Source organism: Ipomoea nil, unplaced genomic scaffold (assembly GCF_001879475.1).
Source record: "Ipomoea nil cultivar Tokyo-kokei standard unplaced genomic scaffold, Asagao_1.1 scaffold2159, whole genome shotgun sequence".
In the NCBI taxonomy this organism is placed as follows: Eukaryota; Viridiplantae; Streptophyta; class Magnoliopsida; order Solanales; family Convolvulaceae; genus Ipomoea; species Ipomoea nil.
Genome location: NW_017618587.1, coordinates 4,387,472 through 4,399,788, shown reverse-complemented (window position 1 = coordinate 4,399,788; position 12,317 = coordinate 4,387,472).

The following is a 12,317-nucleotide window of genomic DNA, read 5'->3' as shown; positions in this document are numbered from 1 at the left end:
AACAGAAGTTTAGAGCTCACTTTCTCCCTTCACGGGATGTAATGCTTGCTTTGTTTTCATAATTTATTACTCCGTAATTCCTATGGCAATTCATATGAGATGCTCACTTTCTCCCTTCACGGGATGTAATGCTTGCTTTGTTTTCATAATTTATTACTCCGTAATTCCTATGGCAATTCATATGGGATGCAGTTAATGATAAGGCTGAGTGATCTTTCATATTAAGCTTTAATAATAAAGCTGTCTCTAGTCATTTTTTGGCTGTTAATGTCTTTATTTGCCATTAATCTTTGGTAAGAATTTTGATATATTGATTATATGTTTTTTTTTTTTTCAAATAACTTGGCTATAATGCTTGGATAATATGGTTCATTTACTTTTTCCCACTCTCTCTCTTACATGTGTGTGTGAGAGACTGAGAGTTAATTCTATATGGAGTTCTCCGAATATAATTCTTTTGTTACCTTTTAAAGTGAATAATTGTGATGTAATCTATAGATATTATTGAAAAATCTTTCACTTTAATTTATTGGGTTATTTGAATACCCTTGTTGGTTTCAAATTGATTTATTTTTCGTTGTCATAGTATTATTAAAATACTTGGTAAATAAATATATAATATTATTTTGTATTATATTTTTGATATTTAATTAGAAGATGGTTAAAAAGAAGACAATGGACAGTCTAGTTAATATAATTAATTAATAAATTTGAATGTAAATAATACTTGAATTGTATAAAATAAAAATAATATAACTATTAAAATTATATCTCTTTTAAAATTTGTATATAATGACTAGTTTTTTGAATAAAATCATTGTAGATATCAAAATTCTAAATTAAACAAGTGCATTTATGTATGATTTTTTGTTATAGCTACTACTTTATTTAAGAGTAAATTTCAATTTTGGTCATGTGGCTATTGTGGTCCTGTTAATTGCAGTCCACGACTTTTAAAAGTGTTAATTTAATACTTTGACTATACATTTTTTTTTTATCAATTTTAGTCATTTCGACCAAATTGCAGGTCAAATTTCACCAAAATTTTTTAATTGGTTAAATAATGAGAGTATTTTAGTAATTTTACTTATCTTTTTCTTTCTTCCCCTTTTCCGGCGATGTCTTCTTCCCGCGACCAAAACCATAACCTCTGCTACTCCGGCCTGCGACCAAAACCTCTGCTACCAACCTGCGACGGCATCATGGTGGTCGGCACTGGTTTTCTAAGCCTAGATCAGTCCCGCCCTTTTCTAAATCCCAAATTAGATTCTCCAATACCAAATGAGCTTCTTCAGGCTACTGCAAACGATCGCCAAAAAATCTTAAGAGAAGGGATGGTCGGAGAAGAAATAAAAGATAAGTAAAATTACAAAAATACCTTCATTATTTGACCAATTAAAAATTTTTGATGAAATTTAGCAAGCAATTTGACCGTAGTGACCAAAATTGATAAAATTTACATAGTCAATGTACTAAATTAATACTTTTGAAAGTCGTGGACTGCAATTAACAGGATCTCAGTGGTCACATTATCAAAAACTAAAATAAAAATACCCTGAATCTTTAATTTCGTCAAACAATTGCACCATCATTTTTTTTCCGTTACGGCTATAACATTATTGGTTTTTATTATGTTTGTAGATTATTATTATTATTAATATAACAAATAATATGTTCATTTTTTGACAAATTGCCATTTTGTTTCTCACCGCTTATAGCGGAGGCACAAGCATATAAGGAGACACTATCCTGGCTACTAGGAAGGAACGTCACATCAGTATGTCTGCTCACGGATTGCATGGTACTACGTACTACTTTGCAGCAGCAAGACTCACCGATCCATTCTTATGTTGGGGTCACGATTGACCAATGCAGAACAATTATGTCTTAATTTAATCGTATTTCGTTAAATTATGTCCCTAGACAGGTTAATTTACATGCTCACACTTTAGCTTCCTTAGCTTTTACTCAGGATCATGCTATGTATTGATTCTATCCCCCTGACGTTATTACAGCTTGATTTATTAATACAATCTACAGATTGGTTTTCAAAAAAAAAAAAAAATGTTCATTTTTAGAAAAATTAACCAAATTGGAAAAATGCAATTTATTAACTTTCAACCAAATAGATAAATATAGTTTTATAACATTTGACAAAACATCAAACAATTAAAATATTTTATGAAAAAATGAGTTATTTTTTAAAAAACATTTTTGATTTCCAAAGATACCTTTAATCATAAATTTTCAAGTTAATTACCCATGGTCCTTCAACTTTCAAATTGTATCCACATGTGGTCATTCCGTTAGTTTTAGCCGGTTAGACCATATAAAGTAAGAGCAAAATTATCTTTTCAGAAAATCACAATTGGTTGAAATTTGAATATTGAAAACTCACAAGTTATTACAATGTGAAAGTTGAATGACTAGACATGGACACATGGTTAACAAGATATAGACCGTATTTTCATTTTCAAATTAAGGTACGATGGGGAAGAAAATTGGGAATTGAGATAAATCTTATGATTTTAATTCATTTATTCATGCTCAATTTGAATCTTAAATTGAAAAGGATAAAAATATCTTTAAATTTTTTAGATTTTGGTATGCCTTAAATGAAAGAGTGATCGTCACGATTAAATAATATTCGTAAATGGAAATCTATATCTATATATATATAAAAGTAAAATCCTCCTAACAAATTTTCCCCCCAAAACTTTTGTAGTAAAACTTATTTGGTAAGTAAATGTCAAATGGAAAATAAATAATAATAATAATAATAATATTATTATTATTATTATTATTACCTTAAATAAATAAATTATTATACTTTCCCTTAAATAAATAAATTATTATACTTTCCTTTTGAATTAGTATTTTGTACTTATAAATACAATGGCTTCTTCAATCAAAGAATCTCAGACTCATCTCTCTGCTTTCTTTTTGTATGAATTTTTTACATTTTTCTAACTATATTCTCACGTACTTCAATATGTTTTGCAGTTTATATCATCTGGTATAAGTTTGAAGATACTTAAGGAGGCTCTGCTTTAACAAAAGGAAATTGAGGAGGAAGAGCATTTGTAACAGAACCCTATTGGTTTAGTTTTTATGGAAGATTGTAGAGATGCGATCGAGGATGATAAAGACGGTAATTTTGATAATTTTGTAAGATTTTCTGAAACTTAGAGTTAATATGTTGACTTCGAGATTCGTACATGCCATTCAAGTTTCTATGTTTTTTTTTTTTTACCAACCAGAGTTCATTTTACAGCATTTTTATAATTAATATATATATATATATATATATATATATATATATATATATATATATATATATATATATATCACAACTTGAGTAGAGTGTTTGTTTAACCTATTAAAAATCTCGCTATATTTGATTTTTTTTTAAATTTTTGTAAAACACAAAAATTATGATTATTTAAAAAAGAAGAAATAAATAACAAATACAATTTCAGATTTTGTGTTACTCCATTCACATATTAGTATAAATAAATAAATAAGTAATAAAATAAAATACAAAGGAAATATAAATTTTTAACCAAAAATTTAATTAGAGAAACCTCCCAAAAAAATCCACGGTGTACTGAACCCAAATAAAAAAATACTGGCAATAGCACAATCATAAGGATCAAAGGGAACAATGGAAGACCCAGAAATCCAGACATCATTGATGTACCGAACGGTGATGAGAGACTCGGAAATAGGAATACCATTATGAATGAAAACGGAGATTTTCTTGACACCCGAATTTAGTTTAAGGAGAAGTTTACTCTTGAGTACAAATGTCTCCTCAATGGATTTTGTATGGTCATATAGAGTGTTCAAAATAGCACAATATTGAAATTATAATATGGTAAGAGATCACAAAAAAGGTAAAACTTTCAAATTTTCAGTTAATACAAAAAATGTTATAATCGCCGAAAATATATATCTTTAACTTTAGACAAAAATTAAAAACGAAATCATAAACAATTTTAATAATTGACTGTTTCATTTCTATGTTTCTTGAAAAATGATGGGCATGAACAGACTGACTCATCGTGAAATATAGTAATTAATGAATTATCATTAAAATTAGTATAGTAATGAAAGAATTATCATTTGTATGTTGACATTTTCCCCCGTTTATTACCATTCAAATGTTTGATACCAAAAATTATAATATATAAACACAAAATATGCATATATGGTAAATATGCAATTTATATATATATGCCCCTAAGTTTTGGGGATAAACTTGGTTAGGAGGATTTTACTTTTAATTATATATAGATATAGATTATTCTCATAATTTTTCTTTCCTTTTGTGTTATTATTATGGTAATTTTATGGTAATGTATTTAAATATTGGAAGAAAACAAATGTTATAATTAATGAAATTATTGTGGTAATTGCCACAATATTTGGTAATTATAATTAATATAATTACTGAAATTGAGAAATATATGATTTCTTCCATGGACATATTTGTGACAATTTCATTAAATTATAATTAATAAAATATAAAATATAATTAAAGAAATGAAATTATAAAATTAACAAAACATGAATATTTATAATTTTTTTAAAATATACATACATATACTCTTTAAATTTCTAAATATAATTTCTTAAGTATAAATTTATCAATATAAATTATAATTAATGAAATTATATTATAGGACTTTCCTATACACATATTAATAAATATTATGTGTATATACAAAGTATTATACAAAATATAAGGATATGCGTCCGATTAAAATATTTATTTATTCATACAAAATTTAGAATTTACATTTTTTTTATTGATTTCTAAGTACAATTCTCTTAGTTTTTATTATTCATATTTTTAAATTTCATATATAGATATGAAATACGTACATGTAAAAAAAAAATTTCTCTCTAGAATTCTAGGGTTTTGCTTTCTCTCCTAGGGTTTTGGCTAGGTTTTTCGCTATTCCATCAGCTTTCTCCGGCGTGTTTGCTGGTTTCCGATTAATAGCAAGGCAGCGCTAATTCGCTAATCAGCAAGGCGATATGGCGGACACCGAACAGGAGCACCATGTGGCAGAATTAACGCAGCGTACGGCCGAAATTGTGATTGACGATGAAGATGTTTGTTTCGCACCGGTGGAGGAGGAGGGCGGGACTGAGGGTGCCGAGCAGCCGGTACAGACGTGGAGTGTAGTTGGTAGATTCCTAACAGCACGTATGATCAAATTGGAATACATGAGGCAAGTATTGGCGTCCGTATGGCAACCGGTGATGGGGGTTACGGTAACGGAGATATATAAGGGATTGTTTTTATTCGTTTTCTTCCACAAAACGGATGTTGAGTATGTTTTGAATGGTGGTCCGTGGGCATTCGAGAACAATACATTGGTTTGCCGGTTGGTGGAGGATGGAATGTTACCGATTGATGTTGAGTTGAACTCGGTTGATATGTGGGTACAGCTTCATGATGTCCCTATGGGTTATACGTCCCTTCCAATGCTTGAGCAGATGGGGAACTTTATTGGAACGTTTGTTAAACATGATGAGAGATTTATGGGGGCGCCTTGGCTAGCGTTCTATCGGATCCGGGTATCGATCCCGGTGGACAAACCTTTACGAAGACGTATGAAGTTGTTGAAACGGGACAAGACCACTTGTTGGATTAATTTCAGGTATGAACGGTTGCATTCTTTCTGCTTCTTTTGTGGGCTTTTGGGACATACATACAAATTCTGTGTCAAAGCCCGGGTCTCTACAATACCGGTTCAGCTTTATCCGTATAGTGCGGAGATGAGAGTTGGGGGAGGCCGTGGACCGAGGGAGGTGGGGGAGAGCTGGCTGGTCCTAGTGGGGGGACTGCTACGGGTAGCCGAGGGGGTGCGGGAGGAGGGAGGCCGAAAGGGCGGTGCGGTGGGGGAGGGTGTGCTGCGGGTAGGGCCCGTTGTGGATGGTGGGGCCGAGGAGGCGGTTGAGGCGGTTTCGAAGAGAAGAAGGGAAGGGGGGTATGGGGGAGGAGGGCGGGGTAACGGTGAGGACATTACCATGGCAGATGTGTCAAAAAACTTGTTCATGGCGGGTGCTGGTTCCCAGACCCGCCCAACATTATGAGTACGTTGAGTTGGAACTGTCGTGGCTTGGGTAATCCACGAACAGTTCGAGAGATTGTGGACATGGTGTCCAATAAGAAGCCCGATTTTGTATTTCTGATGGAGACCATGGTTGCCCAGGATCATGCGGAGCGGCTCCGAGTGAAACTTGGCTTCGATGGTGTGTTTAAAGTTGATAGTGTGGGGACGAAGGGAGGATTAGCTTTACTGTGGAGAACGAATGGAACGGCAAGCCTGTTGAGTTACTCTAAAAATCATGTGGATATTGAGGTAACAATGCCGGGGTTTGACAAGTGGAGGATGACAGGGTATTATGGTTATGCGCAAAGAGAAAGACGGAATGATTCTTGGGAATTCATCAAGTCCTTATCACATCGCTCTGAGTTGCCATGGGTTATTATAGGGGATTTTAATGATCTCTTATATCAGTATGAGAAGCGAGGGGGTAATCCCCATCCAGAGGCACTATTACGTGGCTTCGGAGAGACTATTGATGAGTGTGGGCTAGCTCAATTACCTATGCAGGGGTACCCGTTTACCTGGGAAAGAGGAGAGGGGACAGTAGACTGGATTGAAGAAAGATTGGATAAAGTGCTGGTCACGCAGGAATGGCGAGATGTGGTGAGAGAGGCAAGTGTCTTGAACATTCTAACCCGACGCTCAGATCATTCTGCTCTTTTCCTTGGGATTCTGAATCTTCGGGAAAGGACGGGTGGTGGGAGAAAAGGGTTCCGGTTTGAGATGGCCTGGCTTCATGATGAGGGTTGTAGGGGTGTGGTTGAGACGACATGGATTGAAGGAAGAGATAGAGGGTTACAAGCCTGTATCGAATTATGTGGTAATAAGTTATTGCGATGGGGAGGTGATAAATATCATAGGTTTGATGAGAAATTGCGGTGCCTACGCAAGGAACAATTGCGGTTACGGGGACGCACAGATCAAAATTCATTGGCTGAGTATCAGCAGTTGGAGGAACGCCTGGCCCAATTAGAAGCTCAGGAGGATGCCTTTTGGAAACAGAGGGCGAAACAACACTGGCTGAAGGGGGCAGACGCGAATACAAAGTTCTATCACAGGTATGCCTCTCACCGTAAAAAGAAAAACACAATTTCAAAAATTATGAATGATTATGGGGATTGGGTGGAGGGAGAAGCCATGAAAACAACTATTTTTGATTATTATCGAGATATTTTCTCGTCAAACCAGTCCCAGATGGATGAAAGTTTTTATGCCAATATCTTGCCCCGGGTGACACACACGCAGAATGAAGAGTTATTGCGCCCCTTTGAAAAGGATGAGGTGAAAACAGCCTTGTTTGCTATGTTCCCGGATAAGGCACCCGGCCCGGATGGAATGAATCCGGGTTTTTATCAGCAGTTCTGGGATGTGGTGGGAGGAGATGTGTCGGATTTTATTGTGGACTGTTTGAATACACGGACCTTCCCAGCCAACTTGAATGATACTGATGTGGTTTTAATACCGAAGAAGAAAAATCCAGAACGGGTCACGGACCTCAGGCCTATAGCGCTAAGCAATGTGATTTATAGAATTATGGCTAAAATGATTTCAGCCAGGATGAAGCCACTCATGGATGATATTATTTCTGATACACAGAGTGCATTTATACCTGACAGATTGATTACAGATAATATTTTGATAGCGGCAGAGGTTGGCCACTTTCTGAACAGAAAACAATGTGGAAAGGTGGGATGGGGTGCTTTAAAGCTGGATATGGCGAAAGCGTATGATCGTATGGAATGGCCTTTCCTACGAAACATGTTAACAGCTTTGGGCTTTAGTAATATATGGGTGGAGTTAATCATGTTATGTGTGACTACTGTGTCATATAATATCAAACTGAATGGAACCCGAGGTTTGCCAATCATCCCATCTCGCGGACTCAGGCAGGGAGACCCATTATCCCCGTATCTATTTATTATCTGTGCAGAGGGACTATCTTTATTGCTACAACAGGCACAGATTCAGGGAGCAATTCATGGGTGTAGAGTTGCAAGGGGTGCACCTTCTATTCCACATCTATTCTTTGCTGATGACAGCCTACTATTTTTTAAAGCAAATGTGCAGGAAGCAAGTGCGATAAAGCAGTGTTTGACACGGTATGAAAATTTATCTGGCCAAGTGGTAAATTATCATAAGTCCAGCATATGTTATAGCAAGAACACACAGGATGATAGTAGGGAGGAAGTGGCGCAGATACTGGGGGTTACTCAGGCACCAAACTTTGGAAAATATTTGGGACTACCCTCATTTGTAGGGAGAAATAAAAAAGCAGCCTTTTCATATATTGAGGATAAGATAAGGCAAAGAATCCTATCTTGGAATAAGAAATTGTTATCGCAAGCTGGTAAGGAAGTCTTGTTGAAAAGTGTGGCTCAGGCAATGCCCACCTTTTCAATGAGTGTCTTTTTATTACCTATGGGGATTTGCACAGCTATTGAGCGAACAATGAACCGGTATTGGTGGGGATCTGGGAATGAACGAGGAATCCATTGGAAGGCATGGGACAAATTGTGTATACCAAAAAAGTATGGTGGCCTGGGTTTTAAAGAACTGCACGCATTTAATATAGCAATGCTGGGCAAACAGGCATGGCGCTTGTTAACAAAACCTGACTCTCTGGTCTCACGAGTTTACAGAGCGAGATATTACCCAAAAGGGACCTTTTATGATGCCAAAGTAGGAAATAACCCCAGTTTCTGTTGGCGTAGTATAATGGCAGCTCAGAGCATGATTTGTAGCGGAACGAGGCGCAGAATTGGAAATGGAAAGACAACTCTAATCTGGGACCACCCATGGTTACAAGATGAACACGACCCAATGGTTCATACTGATAAGCCCCCATATTTAAATAATGCAGCAGTGTTGGGATTAATTGATCATGAGACACAAACCTGGGATCCGGATATTTTGGCAGATATTTTTATTCCTACGGATGTGGCTAGGATAAAAAGGATTCCAGTATCACCGGACTATGAGGATATGTGGTATTGGCATGGTGATCAGGGAGGTAATTATACTGTTAAGAGTGGCTACAAAGCAGTTGTGGGAGATCTCAATGATAATACAGGCACGCATAATTGGTTACGCCTATGGAAATTAAAAGTTCCCCCCAAATGGAAGACATTCTTGTGGAAGGCTTTGAGTGGTATCCTCCCTACTACAACGAATTTGATTATAAAGAGGGTGGAAATCCAACCAACATGTGCTATGTGTGGAATAATGGATGAAGACACAATGCATGCTTTAGTAACATGTGGTTATGCAAGTTCCATTTGGGCTCAATCTCACCTTCCAATCCCCATGATAGCAACAAATGTTTTTCATACTTGGTTTAGTGAGCTATTAAATATTTTAGACACTAACCAAATTGTTCACGCAGCTGCAATATTATATCATATTTGGAGAGCCAGGAACGGAGCGGTATGGGATGCGTGTCTACCGCGACCACGAAAAGTATTAGCCTTGGCCGAAGCAACCGCACTTGCATGGCAAAGAGTCCACCACACCCACCCACAAACGGACCAAGGGGCTGCCGCACAAAGCAGTGCTACTGCCACTGCCGTGACACGGCAGCAGCAGCACTACAACACGGCAAATGCCGTGACTGCTATGGGGATCGCCCAAGAGGGCGCACGGAACGAGCCTGCCGAGCCGAGACGGAGATGCTATGTCGATGCTGGATTCATGCCAGCTACAGGAAGGGCTACGGTTGGCGCGGTTTTGTTCGACGAGGAAGGGGGATATGTATCGGCATTCAGTGCACCCTTGTCAGATTGTCTGTCCCCGCTTATGGCTGAAGCAATAGCATGTAAGGAAGCCTTGTCTTGGTTATGGAATCGTGGAGAGCGCTCAGTACACATACTCACGGATTGTTTGACCCTGCAACAGTATTTGACAAATCAAGCTATCACTGTTCGGTCTTACGTTGGCTATGCCATTGATGCTTGTAGAGCATGCATTATTTCTTTTGATTATTGTTCAGTTAATTTTATTTCTAGATCAGAGAACTATTTAGCACATAGTCTAGCGGCTACTGCATTTAATTCTTCTACGATTATGTATTCGGACGATGTCCCTCCAGACTCTATTTCTGAGTACCTTTAATATATGCCTTATTGGCCACCTTTCAAAAAAATATATAGATATGAAATACAATTTGAAATAAATCAACTTAATTATATGAATTTTTTATATAAATTTATCTAAATATGTACATGATTAGAGAATATATTAACCATACAAAATTTAAATTTTAATTTTGTATGTTATGAAATAGATACTTGACTAAATATATAAAAGTCCAACTATATTATTATATTGTACATTTTAATATCTTTTTATTTTTTCTATTTTTATTTTAAATTCATAATAACAAAAATAAAATTTCGTGCAATGTATGGATAAAACACTATATTTAAAAAATACAATTTGATAAATATCATAAATTAATTAGTAAAATATCATTTATGTTTATAATAATTAAATAAAAAATAAATAATTCAACTATGTGAACCAATAATATTTAAAAAAAAAACTTATTTTAATTAGTAATGTATATTCTATATTAATCTATATTTATGTTCTATATTAATTAATAAAAACAAATCATCCTTTACAAGCTCTTGCCTAAACAATTAATAATAATATGAAAAATGAAAAAGAATGGAAGGAAGCCGTACCCCCCAAACAATTAATAATAATATTGAAAAGAAAATTAATAATAATATGAAAGTATGGAAAATAATGGAAGGAAATATTATTCATGTGAATGTTTTCTACACTCCGAAAAATGAAAAAGAATCAATAAGCAGTATAAGGAAAATAATCATGAAGATATTTTACTATTAATCTTTTACGGAAGATTTTGCGTAAAAAATAAAAAACGAATTGGTTATTACTAATTTAGTCTTATTTTACTATTAATCGTTATGAAAAATTCTGCATAAAAAAATGTAATAAAATTGGTTATTAATAATTTAGCTTAATTTTACTATATTAATCTTTAAGAAAAATTCTGCGTAAAAAATGTAATAGAATCGGTTATTAATAATTTAACTTTATTTTACTATTAATCTTTAAGGAAGATTTTGTTAAAAAATAAAATAGAATTAATTATTAATAATTTAAATTAAAATTAAAGTACATATATTTTCCTATCCGTAATACAATTTTACTTACCGTTTTACAAAATCTTCAAATAATAATTGGTAATATTATTGTTCAATTATAATAAAAACTTTAATTTTAATTGGTAATCTATATTCTATATTAATTAATAAAAACAATATCCTCATTTACAAGTTCCCGCCTAAATAATTAATAATAATATGAAAAAATATAAATGAATGTAAGGAAGCCGTAGGCCAAAACAATATAGAATAATATTGGGAAGGAAATTAATAATAATATGGAAAACAGAAATGAATGAAAGAAAATGTCAACCATGTGATTTTTTTCTACACTCTGAAAAATGGAAAAGAATCAATAAGCAGTATAAGAAAAAGAATCATTAAGATACTATTAATCTTTTAGGAAAGATTTTACATAAAAAATTGAATATAATTGGTTATTAATAATTTAGCCTGATTTTACTATTAATCTTTAAGAAAAAATTTGCGTAAAAAAATGTAATAGAATCGATTATTAATAAGTTAGCTTTATTTTACTATTAATCTTTAAGGAATATTTTGCTTAAAAAATAAAATAGAATCAATTTATCTATATATAATTAAAAACTAAATCATCCTAATTCATTCCCCCCCCCCCCCCCGCCCCCCCCCCCAAAAAAAAACTTTTTGTAATAAAGCTTATTTGGTAAGTAAATCTCAAATAGAAATTAAATAAAATATATTAATTCGTAAATAATAATAATAATAATAATAATAATAATAATAATAATAATAATAATAATAATAATAATAATCCAAAGACTTTTTTTTTTAGTATTATTGACTCGACAAATTATGCTGTGGCATCGTGTCCACCTTGCAAAGTAGACACAGTTCAAAAATTGTTCATAATTATGAATATATAGTTCTATAATTATAAACATAGTATTGTGAACATTATTATAAACATATAGTTATGTAATTATGAATATAGAGATTTAATAATTGTGAATATGAAATTCAAAAATTATGAATATATATATATATATATATATATATATATATATATATATATATATAT